General features: G+C 41.8%; 1 pseudogene; it reads left to right on the top strand.

Moving 5' to 3' along the window:
* Nucleotides 1–7,387: 7,387 nt before the first annotated feature.
* LOC148342450 (uncharacterized) lies at nt 7,388–18,543 on the top strand (annotated as a pseudogene).
* Nucleotides 18,544–19,832: the final 1,289 nt, after the last annotated feature.

Raw genomic sequence — 19,832 nt, 5'->3', positions numbered from 1 at the left:
AAAAGAAAACAAATAACTGAAGGAACTGACTCTTTGTGGTAAGATGTAAATTTTGATTTAGAATAAAATATGATATATTGAATTTTGCAAAGCTTTTTTATTGACATTAAGCCAATGTGTTCCGTGCCAGAAGAAGCAATGTGTCTGAGTGATGATTTGTTTTGGTGTTTACATCAAACATGTAAATAAAATTAATTGCCTTTGCCTGGAATAACATTTTTTAACATTATGCTTTTTAGTTGTCTTTTTAATCATATTTAATGGAAAAGGTGTGAGAAGAAACTGTTCTTATGAAATTGCTGCCTTCCACAGTCATCAATAAAATCACTTGTTCCACTTGCTCAACTGGCTTTCATTACACTGTGTGAAAAGGTGAAAAATAGAACAAGAAGTTGAACAATAAAAAGAACCAGAAAGAGAAACGCAAATCGTCTCAGTTTCTCTCAAAGGTTTTGGAATGTCAGGAGTTGGCAACTTGATGGCGACTGGAGTCAGCGCTGGTTTTCTCGCTGTGTTTGGCTGACTCGTATATGTATGGTCCATTGAACAAAACTCAAACTCTTCAAATATTCCCTCAGATACATTTAATATTTCGCTTTCTGAATAAATTTCTGACTGCCCAAATACACTTTCTAGGTTGAGCTCTATCAAGCGTTTGGGGTTTATTGCTAAGCAGAATCTCACTTCGGGAAAACTATCATTTTGTCAAATATACCAAATATTTTTTTTCATGCTCTATTATATTTTTTATACATTGGATTATTTATATAGTGAAATGGGAAAATATAAAAATGTAAAATTGGAAATCACATACAGACTTAATTCAATTAATAACAAATATAGAAACATTTTATAAATATTGAACTATTTGAGAAGAGTCCTGATCTTGAAATAAATATTGAATTATAAAAAATACTTAAAAAATTAATTCAATAACCCAACCCCGGATGAGCGGCAGAAAATGGCTGGATGGATGGAATAATTTAAATTGCATACATATTCAAATGAACAAATTTGTTAAGAAATATTCAAGTGTGAAATAAAAAGGTTTAAATTAATTGATATAATTTTGCATATTAAAATAATTGAATAAATATTGTAGTATTACATCAGCAAGCTTAAATATACATTGAAATAAAAAAAAAGTCATGTATTTTTAAATGGCCTAATATAGATCTGGGAAGTAATTCTCTTTATGAAACTATGAAGGGACTGGAGGTCACAGAAGTGACCAGTCTTGGTTCTGAAATTCCGATGTAACCAGATACTGCCCTGAGAGAAAATAGGCCTGAGCATTGTTTATGGTGGGGGCAATTCTCTCGCCAGGTCAGTGACCTTCCAGGGTATGAGAGGAATTTAAGGTGCCTTCAGTGAAGTCCTACTTTGTCCTACTTGAATGAATCCACATCAAAATACCATCATTTATGACACCACGGCTGGACAAATAATATCCAGAAACACACTTACGCACCACTGAGTGAGTGTTGGACGATATAGCTTCTCTTGAAAGGTCCGACTTGAAAATGTCCTTGCAAGTGGATCTGAAATTAAATCCACACTTTTCCCTCCTTCGGCCATTGTGGTTTAAAAAAAGCAAGAATATGGCCGTGTCCAAATTAACAGGCTGCGACCTCCGAAGGCTGCTTTTTCGGCCGCATGACGTCACTTTCGGCGCGACACGACCGCGCGTGGTGTCCAAATTCACGCTGTCACGTGCGACCTTCGAATCCGGCCTTGGAATTGGTCTTCGTTTCCATGGAGCCAAGGCCGCTTGGCGCAACATTTACGTTACGCCCCCATATACTTTGCTCCTCTGTTCGACACAGGTGATACGTATTTGTGGTGGATTTATGAACGGCTTGGATAATCAATGCATAATCTGCGACGAGCGCCAGACCGAAGGCATCGGCTTAGCAAAACATTTGTATTATTTAATTTTAAACGACGGAACCCGAACTTTTCTTCATTTTATTTCACTTTTTAGTTTATTTCCATTTTGTTCTTGAGGAGAGGAGGATCACGCTTTCCCATCGCAGAGTTGTCCTTTATCGAAGGAATGAAGTAAATTCCAAAAACGTCTATCAGCATTTTCACACTATTACCAACATTGACAGGTCAATAGGGTTATAACGTGATGGTTACAGATGAGCTAAAAACATCAGTAGTACAACCTCAGTAGTACATGTGTTAGCTTCATAATGGAACGAATATTGAATGGAAATGATATAATTATATACATTCTGAAACAGTTTTTATGAATTCAGATACTTGTGACGGCTTTATTGTCCCCGTGATTAGTTTGTAACCAAACACATACTTTTACATATGGCAAAACACCAGAATACCACTAGAGAGTTTAGGGCCAGAGTTATTAAAATTAAGTTGGTGATACTGTAGGAATGATGCAAGCAAACGAAACAAGTACAATAATTAATGCGTTCATGTTTTTTTTTTTTTTATTCAAAACATTAACAGCCAAGAAGTCCATACTGCAGGATAAACCAGGGTGTGCCAGTGTTGGATCGTTTTTTCAATGGAGAGGATCTCCAAACAGACTTTCGCCTGAGCAGGGACTCTTTCAGAGTGTTGCTGAACCTCCTGGACCAAGACCGACGACATGGATGGAGTGTCGAGATAGAGGTCCTTGTCTTTCTCTTCTGGCTGGCGAGTGGGGCATCATATCGGGTGGTGGCACGAGCATTTGGGATGCCGCGGTTCACTGCCCACTACATCATCCACCGGGTCACTGGGGAAGTGGTGGCTCTTCGCCACAGAGTCATCCACTTCCCCAACACTGCAGGAGACCTTCAGGCAGTGACCCAGGGATTTGCAGGGCTGGCGAGACACCATGCATTTGCAAGAGCTGCTGGAGCAATAGATGGTTGTCATGTCCGAATCAAGCCTCCAAGTGGCCCTGATGGTCATGACTACAAGAACCGCAAGCTTTTCAGCAGCATAATCATGCAAGCTGTGTGTGACCATCAGGGTCGCTTTCTGGACATATTCTTGGGTTGGCCTGGATCAGTCCACGACTCCAGGGTCCTCCGGCACAGCCCTCTTTGCCAAAGAGGGCTGTATCCTCCTCCAGGGCACTTCATCTTGGCAGATGGAGGGTATCCGTGCCTCCAGCGACCACTCCCCCTCATCACTCCTTACAAGCGGCCGGTGCAGGGCGTGGGGGCCCGGCGCTTCAACGTTCATCATTCCAAGGCACGCTCAATAATTGACAGCACAATTATTGAGCACAGCCACACAAACATGGCAAAATATCAGAAGATGGAAAAATAGATTCAAATACAATGTAATGAATGGTTAATAAATCTATCCCATCTTTTGTAGTGACATTCACTTTGGAATGATGAAGGTGAGATTCCGGGCCATCTTTTTCCACGCCCTGGAGGTGCACCACACCTTTGCACCACATGTAAGTAAATAAAAAAAAATGTATAATTGATACTTATACTTTCAATATGTTGCTCTTTATTCAGGATCAAATCATGTCCTGTTCAGTGCAATAACTATCAAATATAGCTAATATACAGCATTTCCTTTTTATTTCTTTTAGGTCATCGCTGCCTGTGCCGTCCTCCACAACATCTGCCTTGGGGTGGGAGACCTCATGGCCTCGGAGGACGAAGGGGAAGAGGAGGCTGCTGTGGAAGAGGTGGCTGACACAGTCGCTGGAGTGCAGTGGAGGGACCACCTGTCTGCTCAGGTGTCTGCCCTGGAGGAGGTACCAGAGGACCACGAGTATATTTAGGTATTTAAATACTTTTAACTGCACAATGGTATTTGAGCAATCATCCCATCAAATATGCCACAAAATAATCTTTAACTGAATCATCAAACAGCACAGCCACACAAACATGGCAAAATATCAGTAGATGGAAAAATAGATTCAAATACAATGTAATGAATGGTTAATAAATCTATCCCATCTTTTGTAGTGACATGGCAGCCATCTATTGCCCCGACCATCCCTGCAAACCCCCACGTAATGGATGATGTAGTGGACACTGCAACCGGTATGATGCCCCACTTCAAGTCACGAGAGGAAGATCAGGACTCTTGCTCGTGCCCCATCCATGTCATGGGTCCTGGAACAAGGGTTCCATCCATGCTCCAAATGAGTCCCTGCTCAGGCGAAAATTGGCAAAACAGCACTGACACACTCAGGTTTATCCTGCAACAGTTATGAACTGGGGAATGCTTTTTATTTACTGTGAATAGTTACTGTGAGTTATGATGTACTTAATTTATGCCTTGTTTTTCCACCAGTTTTTCAATGAATTAATAGTTTGTAAGCAAAACAGACATGGTGGAGTCTTCATATTATTGTAAAGGTTTTGGTCTTTCACAAACCTGGGCTTTTTCACTTTTGTCTGAAGAAGCTGATCTCAAGGTGTGACTGGGATACAAACTAGTTCATCTGTTTTGAAAGTACCCCGGTTTTTGTTTAATTTTAAATGAATGTTATCTAAATTTTAGTCTTGAACACCAAGCATATTTCACTCATTTTTTATTTTGATCTATCAACTTTTCCATCAAACTGAAAAACCTTTCAAATGTCTCCCTCCTCTCAGTTGCCCTTCCCTCCTCTGCCAACCTCTGTCTCTCCAATTCCTGTCTCCGCATTGCCAAGTCGAGTCTGGATAGTTTGATCATTTCATCCTCTCTCCTTCGCTTTCTCCCTCTCGGTCGTTGCTCCGGCTGTTGGCCTCGCTCTTCTTCTTCTTCTTCTTCTTCTTCCTCCTCCTCCTCTTGCGTCACCCTGGCCCGACTTGGCCCTGGGAGTTCTTCAGGGATGGCCTGACTTGGCCCTGGTCTTTCCTCAGGGATGGAGGCAATTAGGACAGGGGGGGTGATGGACTCTGTCCGAGCACTCCATCCATAAGTTCGAACCAGGGCCAAGTATCGGCAGTAGCTCTCCCTGCCACCCCTTCGCCAGTGCCTGGGTTTTTGCAATCCTTTATATGAAAAGAAGCAAAAAGATAACACAATTATATCTTCATTTTCACACACAAGAAAAAGAAATGCGGACTTCCATACTTTATACTTCATTTTTAAATTATCCCATTTTTTTTTTTGCCTGCAGGGGCGTCACTTTGCCCTGCAGCTCGAGCTTTTCCACGATGGTCCTGTATTAAATAAATAAAAATGCATGCAAAAATAAAGGAAGAAAAAACGGGTAAAAAAGATGCAAATATTAGTCAGAAATCCTGGTGTTATGGGTAACATGCAGATTTATGTACTTCAGTACATTAGTTCATGACCGTTTCAGTGCGTTTTATCCTGGTAATGTGGAGGGTGATTCATATATTATTCATTAATATCAGTAATTGGGGAGCACATTGCAGGGGGTACATGGAATGTATACAGGGCACATTCTGTGCTAGGATAAATAAACAGCTGCGTGTTAGCGCAAATCTAATTCAAACACAAATGGCTGATGAATGGAACCTAAAGTTGCTATAGTGGGTCTCGCCATTCTTATGCGTTTTCTTTTTGATATTTTGAGTTTAAATGGATGAAAATAAATAAGACAATAACCCGTCAAATATTTTTCCCGCTAGAAATTTTATTTTTGCCTCCATGCTGTGGCTGCGGTGAACTTGGCCCCCGTAAAGAGGCTGTCGTACTCCCCGCGCAGCTTGATCAGCGCGGTCATCTCCTTGCTCCCTAAAACATAAGGGAAAGATTAAATAAAATAATGCTAACATGCAGAAATAAGACAATTCAAATGTTTCAGCCGTACCTCCTATGCAATAGTTCTTAGAGCTACATTAGTTATATTTGGCCGATTTCGCAACTAACAAAATTATCTTAAGCTGGAGCTAATTATCCAAACATTGCTGCCCAATATTTCTCATGGGTGATGTTTTAATATTGCATATAAAGAACTTATACTTACATCTGAAAGTGCACTCGGGTGAGGCGGAAGACGTGGCTTCGGTAGTTTGCATCTTGCGAGTGTAGAACGGCGTAGAAGAAGAGCGAGGCTTTTAAGGCTGCGAAGGTTGCATGCTCGTAGCCTTCACACAGGGCCCGTTTCCATGGAAACGAGGACAGATTATAAAGCTAGTACTCGGAGGCCGCGTGAATTTGGACACCGGCGTAAGCGTCCTTGTCGCACCGAAAATGACGTCTTCTGTCCGCCATATTAGACATCGAAGGACGCAGCCTAATTATTTGTACGTAGCTATCGAGCCTATCAAAATTCACCACGGGTTATGCGGTCCATATAAGGCTACATGAGGAGGAGCCTTCTTAGGCTTCGAGGACCCAGCCTGCGAACTGGCCTTCGGAGGTCGCAGCCTGTTAATTTGGACACGGCCGATGTGTTCGGGTTGTGGACGGGGTCCTTCGGAAGCCTGCTGATGACGTCAGGCGTTAAAATATATTTATGTATTATATTTCTTTGACTGCATGTTTGTCACCCCTGTGTGTTACATTTGTGTTTTCTGAGTTACTAAATAAAAACAATTACAAAATAATAAAGTACATTTACATCATACTTTTTTTCTTCTTCTTTCGGTGTCCTCTGCGTGCCTGTCGAAGACGTCACGTCAATTGTTGGAAGGAAAACTTGGAAATACGAGATTGGGAAATATTTCAGACTATATGCAGACATTACATTCATACAATCTTGCAGCCCGAGTGAACCACGGTATTGTTGCAAGTTCGGCAGGAGAAACGTAATCGTTCCACTGCTGTTGCAACAGCGGCTTCTCGGGGCATAGGCGGAAGTGACGTACAGCTGACTAGGCATCGTGGCGGTCATGCAATTATTTTGTTTTATTTTTTTATCAACCAAATCAAAATATGATAGAATATATATTAAAATAGAACAGCCAGGGGTAAAAACAAACACAGAGGCAAAGAAATATATTGGGAAAAAATACTTTGACGTCATAAGCAAGCGCTGCCTCCGAAGGACCTCGACCACATCGAGCAACTCGTCCACACCGGAACAAAAACACACTCCGCTAAATTCTTCTGATTTAGCGTGGAACTGACTGTAATTTTCACACAGGATGTCCATTGCTATTCTAAAGGACTACGACATAATTCATTATGTCTTTGTGTCCCCATAACCTCATCTCGTCACGCGTTGATGCTTTTTGGCGTAGTTAGCTTAGCTTGCGAGCTTGCTAGCCGCTAACGAAAAGAGGCACATGACTCATCGCCGAGCAGAGATCAAGTGCGGATTTTTTGGGTTTGTCATTTGAAAATGTGTGAAAGAACGACACCCAAGTACAAAGAGGAAGTTTGTGGAATAAAAGAAGAGAGCGAGCAACATCTTCAACTGCTGGACGAAGTTTGCAACCAGCCTCGTGCTGTGCCACTCAAAGCAGGTTTGTACACGAGTGGGTTGATCTGAATGAGAATGACTCGACCAAACCAAATGTGTGTTCGTCTTTTTGTGTCCTGCAGACGTCAGTGAAAAATATTTCGGTTCTGTGAAAGAGGAGCCAGACTTGACTCACATCAAAAAGGGGGAAGAGGAGGAGATCAACAAGTCACCACTGAACGTTTTCCCTATAAAGAGTGAAGATAAAAACAAGGGTGAGCGTGAGGACAACAGAGGGGCGGAGCCTCCAAGCAACAGCTCTATTCATCACATGACAACAGAAGGTGATGCAAACCACTGGGGGCCATCACAAGCACATAGTGAGGACACATTATCAGATGATGATAATGATGATGATGATGATGGGCAAGCCAAAACTGAAAGGGCATTTCACACTGACTCATTAACCTCAAACTTGTCTTTAAAACGACACACAAGAAACCACGGTCAAGAAAAACCTATTTTTTGCTCAATTTGTGGCAAAATTTTCTCTCGAAAGTTTCATTTGACAATTCACACAAGAACACACCGTGGAGAAACATCTTTTTGCTGCTCAGTTTGTGGCAAAAGCTTTTCTTTAAAGTCAAATTTAAAAACACATACACAATTACACACTGGAGAAAAACCTTTTTCATGCTCAGTTTGTGGAAAATGCTTCTCTCAAAAGGCAAGTTTAATAGAACACACAAGAACACACAGTGGCGAAAAACCTTTCTCCTGCTCAGTTTGTGGCAAAAGCTTTTCTGGAAAGTCAAATGTAACAAGTCACATAAAAACACACAGTGGAGAAAAAAACTTTTCCTGCTCAGTTTGTGGCAAAAGGTTTTCTTTAAAGTCAAATTTAACAAGTCACATAAAAACACACACTGGAGAAAAAAACGTTTCCTGCTCAGTTTGTGGCAAAAGCTTTTCTTTAAAGTCAAATTTAACAAGTCACATAAAAACACACACTGGAGAAAAACCTTTTTCATGCTCAGTTTGTGGCAAGAGTTTCTCTCAAAAGTCAAGTTTAACAGAACATATAAGAACGCACTGTGGAGAAAAAAACCTTCGCCTGCTCAGTTTGTGGCAAAGGATTCTCTCTAAAATCAACTTTAACAAAACATAGAAGAATACACAGTGGAGAAAAACCCTTTTCCTGCTTAGTTTGTGGAAAATGCTTCTCTGTAAAGTCAACGTTAACAAGCCACACAAGAACTCACAGTGGAGAAAAACCTTTTTCCTGCTCAGTTTGTGGTAAAAGCTTCTCTCAAAATGCAACGTTAACAAGCCACACAAGAATACACAGTGGAGAAAAACCTTTTTCCTGCTCAGTTTGTGGCAAGAGTTTCTCTCGAAAGTCTCATTTAATAATTCACACAAGAACACACAGTGGTGAAAAATCTTTTTCCTGCTCAGTTTGTGCCAAGAGTTTCTCTCAAAAGTCGCATTTAACAAGTCACACAAGAAAGCACAGTGGAGAAAAGCCATTCAGTTGCAGCGTTTGTGCTAAAAAATTCTTCACTAAACGAAGTGCTGCGAGACACAATTGTGCTGGTGAGAAAAACAGCGATCCTTGAAGCTTAAAAAAAATACAACAAAAAACTGAAGGAACCAACTCTTTGTGGTAAGATGTAAATGTGATTTTGAATAAAATGTGATAAATTCATTTTTGCAAAGCTTTTTTATTGACATTAAGCCAATGTGATCCGTGCCAGAAGAACCATTGTGTCTGAGTGATGATGATTTTTTTTGTGTGTTTACATCAAACATGTAAATAAAATTAATTGCCTTTGCCTGGAACAACATTTTTTAACATTATGCTTTTCAGTTGTCTGTTTAATCGTACCTAATGGAAACGGTGTGAGAAGAAACGGTGCTTATGAAATCGTTGCCTTCCACAATCATCAATGAAATCACTTGTTCCACTTGCTCAACTGGCCTCCATTACGCTGTGAAAAGGTGAAAAACTGAACTAGAAGTTGAACTATAAAAAGAACCAGAAAGAGAAACGCAAATAGTCTCGGTTTCTCTTTCTAGGTTGAGCTCTATCAAGCGTTTGGGGTTTGTTGCTAAGCAGAATCGCACTTTGGAAAAACTATCATTTTGTCAAATCTACCAAATATTTTTTTTCATGCTATATTATATTTTTTATACATTGGATTATTTATATATTGAAATAAGGAAATATTAAAATTTAAAATTGGCAACCACATACAGACTTAATTCAATTAATAAGAAATATAGAAACATTTTATAAATCTTGAACTCATTGAGAAGAGTCCTAATATTGAAATAAATATTGAAATATAAAAAATACTTATGTATTAAATTAATTCAATTACCCGATCCCGAATGAGCGGCAGAAAATGGCTGGATGGATGGAATAAATTTAAATTGCATACATATTCAAATGAACAAATATGTTAAGAAATATTCAAGTGTGAAATAAAAAGGTTTAAATTAATATTGATATAATTTCACATATTAAAATAATTGAATAAATATTGTAGTATTACATAAGCAAGCTTAAATATACATTGAAATGAATTAAAAAAAAGTCGTATATTTTTAAATGGCCTAATATAGATATGGGAAGTAACTCTCTTTATGAAACTATGAAGGGACTGGAGCTCACAGAAGTGACCAGTCTTGGTTCTGAAGTTCCGATGTAACCAGATACTGCCCTGAGAGAAAATAGGCCTGAGCATTGTTTATGGTGGGGGCAATTCTCTCGCCAGGTCAGTGACCTTCCAGGGTATGAGAGTAATTTAAGGTGGTCACTAGTAGACTGGTCGTATCAACGGGGAGACGCATCTGCTCTCCCTCTGGGGGACTTTTGGAGGGAAATCCCGAAGACTAGCGTGATGGGAATGCATATGCAACAAGGGAAATTAGATATTCATGTCCTATTTGGGCATTCCCTATGAGAAGGGAATGTCTGAGAGGGGGCTCGCACGTGCACGGAGCGCACACACGCACACGTTTTTGGGGAGACTTCTTTTGACATCAGCATGTGACGAGAATAAAATCTTTTTCGAACCAGTTCTTTTCCATCACCAATCCAGCCTTGCTCGGCTGCCTCTCCGGAAGGCAGCAAGGACCCACACTTCAAAGACAAAATATACTACATATTGAAAGAAAAATAATACTCAAATATTGAAATAAGTATAGAATTGAATGAATAAACAAAAAAAGAAATAAAGACCTTGAAAATATCATTATTTATCAACATTTGTCAAAGCACAACATTTCGATCAGATTGAGTTCTTGCTTGCACATTCTTAAGCAATCATAATTTTTTTACTTTTACTTTTTAAGTTACTTCAGTGCATGTCACACCTGAGCCTTCAGTGAAGTCTTACTTCGTCCTACTTGAATGAATCCGCATCAAAATAACATCATTTATGACACCACGGCTGGACAAATAATATCCAGAAACACACTTACGCACCACTGAGTGAGTGTTGGACGATATAGCTTCTCTTGAAAGGTCCGACTTGAAAATGTCTTTGCAAGTGTATCTGCAATTAAATCCACAGGACCGTTTCAAACTTGTCTTTATCTTCGGGTTCATCATAAACAAAGGTGTTGAATACCTCGATGGCCTCGGCATTGGTTCGCAAAAGGGCTATTTTTCTTTCGTCCGCTCTGTTTCCGACTCCCACGACGGCAAGGTAGAGCAGGAATTGTTGCTTGAACTCACGTCCACATTTCCCGTCATTTTCAGCGCTTCTGGTGGCCTTACGGAGTCCTTCTCGCGTCAGTCCTTTTCTTGACCCGCGACCTGGTACAGTGGAACCTCGGTTCTCGAACGACTCTGAGGTCGAACAAATCGGAGTTCGAACAAAAAAAAAGAAATTCTTGCTTCGCAGTTCGAACAAACCTCGGAGTTCGAACGTCTGTATGACGCGTGATCAATCACCTTTTTAAACTTGTTTGTGAAGCTTGTATCAGTCACTTGAATAAGATACTGTAATTAACGTAGACCCACCAAATTTTATATCTATATCTATTTCAATTCCCAGACTGTCGTAAAAGCTTTTTTTTAATATAATCTGGACAGTGGCATCCTCACAGGCATTGCCCCCAGAAACAATTTTCCAACGTATACATTTAGTTTTGTCGATAATCACCACAATCCAGCAGTGTTGGTTCGCATTTATGTGCGAATGATAATATATGATAAGATATAATATGGCACAATGTTAGAATTTGGCTTTGCAAGATGGGCAAATTATTCCTGAATTAAAGAAAATTTAGTTCACCGAGTTCAAATATCTAACTGTCTAGATATTATAAATTAAGCCCTGAGCTAACGCTCCAATTTTGATTGTTTTTTGGCAAATCTTCAAAGCAAACCAAATGAAATAGTTACCATTTATGATAAAATAAATAAATAAATAAATAAAAAGACGCACACAGAGCTACCTCTCCCGAGTGACCCGTCTCGTGAAATTTTGAAATTTAGTCACGTTCCCAAAACCGAAGAATTTGTAGTGGGTGCTGAAGTATGATACCCTGTTAGTGACGCGGAGTATTCAACATTCGTAATAGACGTCTGAACCCAGCCCACCGCCTCTACACACCGCTTTACCATGGGGCCTAGATCTTTAGAATGAAGACGCGCATCAATAGTCAATGTAATTTGTGGCTTGGCGAAAGTAAACAATTCATACCATTTCTGCTGCTCAGGGACAAGGCACGCATGCGAGGCAACGCCGGTAGACATAACACATATATAATCCTAATGCAAGATGAACTCCTGACTAAATTTGGATGAATGCATTTTGAGAAACCAAATCATGTGTGCGATCATATGTACAGTGTACAATGTACTGGGTCAATTGGTGAATGGGTGGAGGTTGGAGCAGGAACAGGGCATACCCACCGCGGGAGGATGGAGAACCAGGTTTCAGAGCTGCCCTCAGATGTTTCAGTTCAGCCAGTGGAATGGAGGAGAGCACCACATATGCTCCGCGGCCCCCTGTCATGGAATGGGGTACCAGCGGGTTGGTGTCAAGAGTGCGTTGGGAGTGGGTAACGGTGGCGCCCCCTGCGCTGGTTGAGCTCTGGGCGACAGGAATGGCACCGGACCAGAGAATGGCACATTCCAGAAAGTGGCTGGGTATGGACAGTTCATCACCCAGTGACCCCGCAGCAAGAGCACACCCCACTCACAACCCCCGTCTATAACCACCCCTACCTCTGTTACTGCAATCCCGACCTCGTTGACCGGCCGGGTACGGACAGCCAGTCTGCTGTGGTGCCGCGTCACCCGAACCTTGCCTAGGAGCAGCAGAAGTGGAAGGCGCAGGTGCAATGGGAGCTGCATGCATTAGCTGCCCCAACCCTTTTTTTTCATTTTTTTATTTTATAATTTTTAGCCCTCTTGGCCACCTGAACCTGCAAGTACAACAATTTTTAGTAACGCTCCTTAATCCAATCCCACATTTTCCTTTTCTGATGTCGTGCAAAATGATGTAAAAAAAAATGTGTTCTCCTGAGACTGATTAGCATTTTTTTATTGATGGACTGTTTCACATGATGTCCATAACCGGAAGGCCACGCCCTAAGGACGGCCAACTGGAACAGCTGCGTAATGACGACATTATTGGATGGGTCACTGCCGGAAGTCTCACTTCATTCACGTTTCGCCCTGGCCACATAGACCAGGCCTGTCTCCCTCTTCCCCACCTGAAAGATACAGCAACTTCGGCCCCAACAGGGCCTGAAATATCTGATGCACGGCACGGCCAATCTCACCTGAGGTGTCCCCATTCAGCCGGTGACCGTCATGCTGGTCTGTAGGTCTGGCCTCGGCCTCAAGTAAGGACAGTTCCTGACAAGTAAATTTTGTCCCGCATGTAACTCTGTAATCCCCTCTACGAAGAACCTACCCTTGCGTTAAGTGAGTAATTTTCATAAAAACAGCGCCACCGCCAACTTAACTGAAATTAACCTTAAGTATCACCGCTGTGGTGCTGTATATTATGGAAAAGTCTTAACAATACAACAAAATTCTGCTCTATCCTGGACTGGGTGTGTGTTATCTATTCGTGCACCCAATGTGAATATTAAAACTGCGGAGCACATGAGCAGGCTAAAGCAACAACTATATCTTAATCTGTTTTCATGGACCCTAACTTAGAATATCTTATATCTCCCTCCTTGTTGAGGAGAACCTACGGGATGGGCATGATGAGACGCTATTTGAAGCGTTCTCCGACCTTCTGGTCACACAGGTCACATGTCACCTCAAACCTGTGGAGAGAACTGGAGGAGTGGCACTTGCCAGTGAGAAGGGGTAAATGACCTCCCTTCTGAAAATTTCAGTTTTGCATAAATTTTGTGTAATAATGTCAATCAATCATTCACTTGATGCTTGAATTTGATTAGTCCAATCTGTCTCCAATAACAATTTGAAAATCAGTACTTGGGAGTGCAATAGGGATTCAGGTTGATCAGACCTGTCCGCCCATTGCATCCTACGTGCTGTTAGCGCTTACTGGTGCCCTCAATCAGGTTTCTTTCCTGAGGCCCGTCCCTTCAACATTCACTCAAACCACTTAGACATACAAACACTTTTTCTGTCACACTTTCATTCACCAAAAAGATACTTTCCAATTCCACACAGAGACCCCTCCCTCGGCGCTAATTTAGCCTCAATTTGGCCAGCATATGCCAAAGTTTACCACTGTGCGTTTGTGGATTTTCCCATTCAGTCTCCGTGAAATCGTTTCTCCTGTTCCTCCTGGACTCAGCTGACGATCCTGCACCTGTGACGTCAAACAGCTCATAGATGCGGATGTTAGCAGTCTGGTATTTCTGGAATGCTGTCTTGTCCCTTAAAAGTTGTCATGTCAGGGCTGGTGTCGCATAGTCATAAAACATCTGTCGTCCACCTTTGTTACATTTGATACACATCAGTTAATAAATCAGCTGCCGAACTATTTAATCCAACTTTATACTTGGCAAACCTCTCATCAATTGCTAGACATCTCCTGTTCTAAAGATTTTCTTTCAACATGATCATAAAATGTTTCAATTAAAACCTATCCCAAAAACCTAATCCTTTTGTGTCATGGTCCGTCTTATCCTGTCATGTTTTTGTTTTGTGTTTGCCCAGCTGGAGTGGGGGCGTTTTCTTTCAGCGCTTGTTCCTGTTCATGTCGTCATGGCTGGAAAGATGCGCCCACCAGCCACGCACCTGTCACTCGTCAAGTCATTGATTACTGCACTATTTAAAGACTCCACGCTGACTACTCAGCGTCGGAATATTCATCTTGCTCTTGCTCATGTCCCAAGTTGTGAATTCGAGACACCTTGTTATTGCAATCCGTGTACCTTGTTCCCGTTCATTGTTTGTGTTTCCGTTTTCATTTATTGATCTTCTCGGTTGAGCTCAATTGGTTTTCCTTGCCCTTCTGCGGTAAGCGATTTTTGTTCATTTTGTTCCTTGCCTTTTGCAAGCCTTTTTCGTTCCCGTCGTTATTCCCCTGGTGTCAGTTTTTCCACCCGCGTCTTTCGTTGCACTTTGTCGGTATTGCGTATGATTATATATCTTATATATATTGTCCGCACCCCAGCCACGCCTCCCAATCTCCAACCCTCACAAACAGCTACCGTCCATCGGCCACTCGACCCCCATCTTTCCAACCTCATATCTGCAACTCCCCCTGCTTATCCAACTGCTCCCACCACTTTCCCCACCAATCTCTCCCCACACTCTTCACCCTGCTTGCTTTGACTTTTTTCTTTCAATTTCCTAATCAACTCAGAGTTCCCAATAGTCACATTTCGTACATCCGCGAGACACATGCTCAATGAAGCCTTTGTGTTTCGGTTTCATATACTTTTTATCTCAAGTAATTTCATCGCCAATCCTCTCCTTAATTGCTAATCATCCCCTGAAATTTTTATACCAATCATAATTTTACACTCCCACCATTTCCCCATTTTTAATCAACTACGACTCAAGCAGTGTGGAACTCTCATCGGAGCAAGGTCCATCCTATCACAAATGTTTCCGTTTTTTTGGATTCTCCTCTCTGTACTACCAAAATATCCACAACTTCATTATTTATTCACTCCAACCAATCAGGCAGTTTTATCTTATCACCGTTAGGTTTCCCCCTGTTCTGCTTCAGGGTTGCATTCACTCACACGATCGCTTGAACTTTCATACGATATATTGTATGCACCACACGTTACTTTAAGCATGTTTTGTTGTGAGTGTGGGACGCAAACCCCACTCTCTACTTTTTATCATCACTCACCAGACATTAACACTCTACTTTCTCTTACACACCCTAACATTAAACCAATTGAGCATCATAAGACATAGACCCGGGAATTATAAACATGGGACACAACAACCCAGTAGAACGCAGCACAGCAAGGGCCACAAATTGCCACGGGACACACACAACGTATAGACAATTGCACAACAAATACATGTCACAATTAACATTCAGACAACAGCACAAACACACAACAGAGCAAGTGAACCACATTGGAACACCCTGAAATCAAGAAACTGTCAACAATATCGGAACACCTTAAAATCTATTCTATATTCCAGCAACCGGAACGCTCCACGCCTCGGTCAACCACGTATACCGTGACTGCCCGCTCTTTTACCGTGACTGCGCACTCTTTTTTGAGGTTGCAGTGCGACCATCAGCTCGTCAGCTGTGCACTTCCCTCCACCGTGTATGCCTCTGCAGCGACAAATAATGGCGGTCCGAAAGATCCAATCTTTCCCAGCCTCAGGCCACTTATATACTATACTATACTAACTATACTGAGCGTCACTTTATTGGGATCGCCGTGCACACGTTCTGCTAGTCAGCTGTGCATCCCCTTCTTAGACTGCCAGAGCAGGAGTCCCCCTTTTTGACTCCGGGTGCTAATTTCTGTTGCCGGCCGACAACAGTAGCCCCCTACTTATTTCACCTGCGTACGCTTCCAATATTACTAGTAATCCATGCGCAATCTACATTCTATACAAAGCATTCCTGAAGTCCAGAAACAATATATCCAGAACCACTGACAAAATTTAACGGTCTAATAATCGGCCACGTCTTTCCACTCTACAATATAACAAATCAGGAGACTTTGAATAAACAGGCTCTCCCCTACCTTTGTTCTGATTGTCCAGGCCTGGAATATTGTAGAGTGTGAAGTACAAGCCGCAAGGACTCCCTTTTTGAGAAAATCATGTCGGGGTCACCAAAAATGTTGGCGTTGAGCCACCGAGAAAACGAGAAATATTTCGTAAATGAACCTGAAAAGCCAAACTTACTCCAATGCGTGTTCGTTTTTTGTACTCAAGAAGAAAAGGGTCAAATAAAGACTCAACAACAGCTGATTAGGGTTGCGATATTTTAGTTTCTTCGATTTCTTGAGTTCAGGAAATAGTACAAATACAGATATCTGGGCGGCTTTTTCTTAATCTAACGAGAAACTGTACTCGGACGAGCACAATCGAAAAATGTCGCGCTGATCTCAGCCCAGCCTCACATTTTATAGGAGGTTTTCTTTGTCAAGGGTCATGTAGGTTGAATCGGTCGTCCTTGCTCCTTCCCCCGGTCCACGTCCAAGGCTCACCTTCTCAGGCAGGCGGCAGTCTCTCCGTCTCTCCTGCTCACATTCCCCTGTAATCTCGTCAGTGTACAGATTGTGTGGTGTATGTTTTCCCAGATCAAATTATGTTTTTGGTGTTCCTGATCGCGTCCCTGTGACGTCCTCCCGGCCCAACTTGATATGTTTGAATCTTCGATGGCCTATGTGGAGAATGTGTTTTGTCGTATTTTCCATGAAGTGCTATCTGGTTTGTCATCAGTTTGAGCTGAGCAGACTGAATCTGTTTGTTCTGAATGAGAGTGTGGGTCATAAAATTCTATGTGTGCAAGTTTGAGGTCTTACATTTAAACTAAGTCATATCAATTTAGCATACGAATGCATCAGTAAACACCATGACTACAATCCCAGTCAATCTTATCGATGCACTGCACTTCTACTTTCATTTGATAAATGCTTTTTGTTCAATCAATGTTGAACATATTCAGTAAATATGAACCTGACCTTTTGTCCCGTAAGTGTTTAAAATAATGCCAGCAATCGTAATACAATCCTTCACTATTAATTACATAACGCCTACAATAAAGCATAACTTTAACTCTATTGATGAAAGTAAAGTTTAATTTAGGCTATTAAGTAACTCAGTGTTGGGCCTTCAATGCCTTCTCTGCTGGCCAAACATAATCAATAAAAAAAAAAAAATCATAATCGTCGCATTGATGTCATATTATAGCTGAGCGTTGTATTTTTAGGTGAGGGTTTTGAATCCAATCGGAATTCCGCTCGCTCGTGTTGCAAGGCAGGTTTCACAATACGGGGAGCGCGCATTATTCATTCCGAGGCCTTAAGATGCAATTGTGCGAGCATCTCTTCTGTCAAAGTCAATGAGCTTTCAAATTTGTTAGACGGTTGCGATAGCCAATCAGATCACGAGTTGGTTACAGTGAGCCTTCTCGCTGGCCTTATGCTGAGGGTGAGGAACGCGTTTTGTGATTGGATACTCACTCGTGAGGGGGCGGCGCTATGCCGAATCAACACACCAAAAAGTCGTAACTGGCGACCGTTCGAAAATCTAAAATATATTCTTGCTTTTTTTAAACCACAATGGCCGAAGGAGGGAAAAGTGTGGATTTAATTTCAGATCCACTTGCAAGGACATTTTCAAGTCGGACCTTTCAAGAGAAGCTATATCGTCCAACACTCACTCAGTGGTGCGTAAGTGTGTTTCTGGATATTATTTGTCCAGCTGTGGTGTCATAAATGATGGTATTTTGATGCGGATTCATTCAAGTAGGACAGAGTAGGACTTCACTGAAGGCACCTTAAATTACTCTCATACCCTGGAAGGTCACTGACCTGGCGAGAGAATTTCCCCCACCATAAACAATGCTCAGGCCTATTTTCTCTCAGGACAGTATTTGGTTACATCGGAACTTCAGAACCAAGACTGGTCACTTCTGTGAGCTCCAGTCCCTTCATAGTTTCATAAAGAAAATTACTTCCCATATCTATATTGTCATGATCCGTCTGTTCTTTGTCCAGCAGAGGGCGTACCCTCCGCGTGCTCCCCGCCGCGCGTCACCGGGCAGACGCGCCCAGCCACGCAGCTGATGCTCATCCCCTGCTAATTAATGGGACTACTTAAGCCGTCGCCGAGGATCGTTCGGCGTCGGATAATTTTCCTGCAATGCTCATGATCATAGTTACTGCTCACGTTTGCTCCATGTTGTTCCGTGTCTTGTTTTGCTCGCTCATAGTACTTTTCTGTTCAGCTACTATTCGGCTCGCCCTTGGTTCTCGGTTTCGTTATTTGGACTCTTCCTTCCCTTCTGTGGTAAGACCATTCTCGTTTTGTAGTTTATCCTTGCTTGGCAAGCGCTTTAAGTTTAACCTTGTTTTGATTTCCTGGCGCGACTCGGTCCGCCAGCGTTTTCTGTTCTCGTCGCTCGCGGCGTTTGTAATTATAAATATATATCTAAATCTATATTGTTCCCTAGTCCATGCCCTAGTGAAAGTATGGATTGATTGTTCTCTGTCGGCCCCAATAAACATCTGGTCTGAAACTCCTCTTGTTGTCAGCGTTTGTGGAGTTCACTCTTCGCTTCCGGCCTCGGCCGGACAGCGACCCCAACATATATTAGGCCATTTAAAAATACACGACTTTTTTTTTCATTTATCCTCCTGACTACCAGGGGAAAAAATGTTCTCCAATCACATTTATTTTGAAATTCCCCAATCTATGTGAAGTAATTAGAATATTGCAAAAGAAATTTTTGAAATTTTTATTTTTGTTTTGAAGCTATGATGTTTCTTCTACAGTGGACATCGGAACTCAATACAGGGGAAAACGGAACTTCATTGTGAAACAGTTAGTCCAACAAAAACATCAAAAAGTCTATTTGACAAAGTGTTCAACATAAATATTACAGTCCATCATCTCTTTTCTTTTATTTCACTTTTGCTTCTATTATGCTTATTTGATATGATACTTCAAATAGCAATTCCCTTTCTTGGAAATACAAAGGAAAATTTTGCACTTGGAGCACATAAATGTTTCACTGTTGCAGCCAGATTGGCGACACCCTGATGCATGTGTTTCATCCACCATTTCTGGAAGATGCACAGCATCAAAGTCTCATCATGTCATGTCATTATCCACACCGCTTATCCTGTACAGGGTCGCGGGAGGGTGCTGGAGCCTATCCCAGCTGACCACGGGCGAAAGGCGCACTACACCCTGAACTGGTCGCCAGCCAGTCACAGGGCAGACATGGACACCATCACTGAGTGGGAACTAAACCCACGCTGCCCGCACACAACTCGGGCGAGTGTACCACTACACCATCAGTGACTTCATCATAGTGTCTCAGAGCTGCATTTGACTGTGGTTTCCATTTTTGACGTGGGGAAGTGAAGT

Source organism: Idiotropiscis lumnitzeri, chromosome 2, assembly GCF_059441095.1.
Source record: "Idiotropiscis lumnitzeri isolate Australia: NSW breed Sydney's pygmy pipehorse chromosome 2, RoL_Ilum_1.0, whole genome shotgun sequence".
NCBI classification, from domain to species: domain Eukaryota; kingdom Metazoa; phylum Chordata; class Actinopteri; order Syngnathiformes; family Syngnathidae; genus Idiotropiscis; species Idiotropiscis lumnitzeri.
The sequence above is the reverse complement of the archived record's forward strand: the minus strand, read 5'-3'. Positions and strand labels throughout refer to the sequence as shown.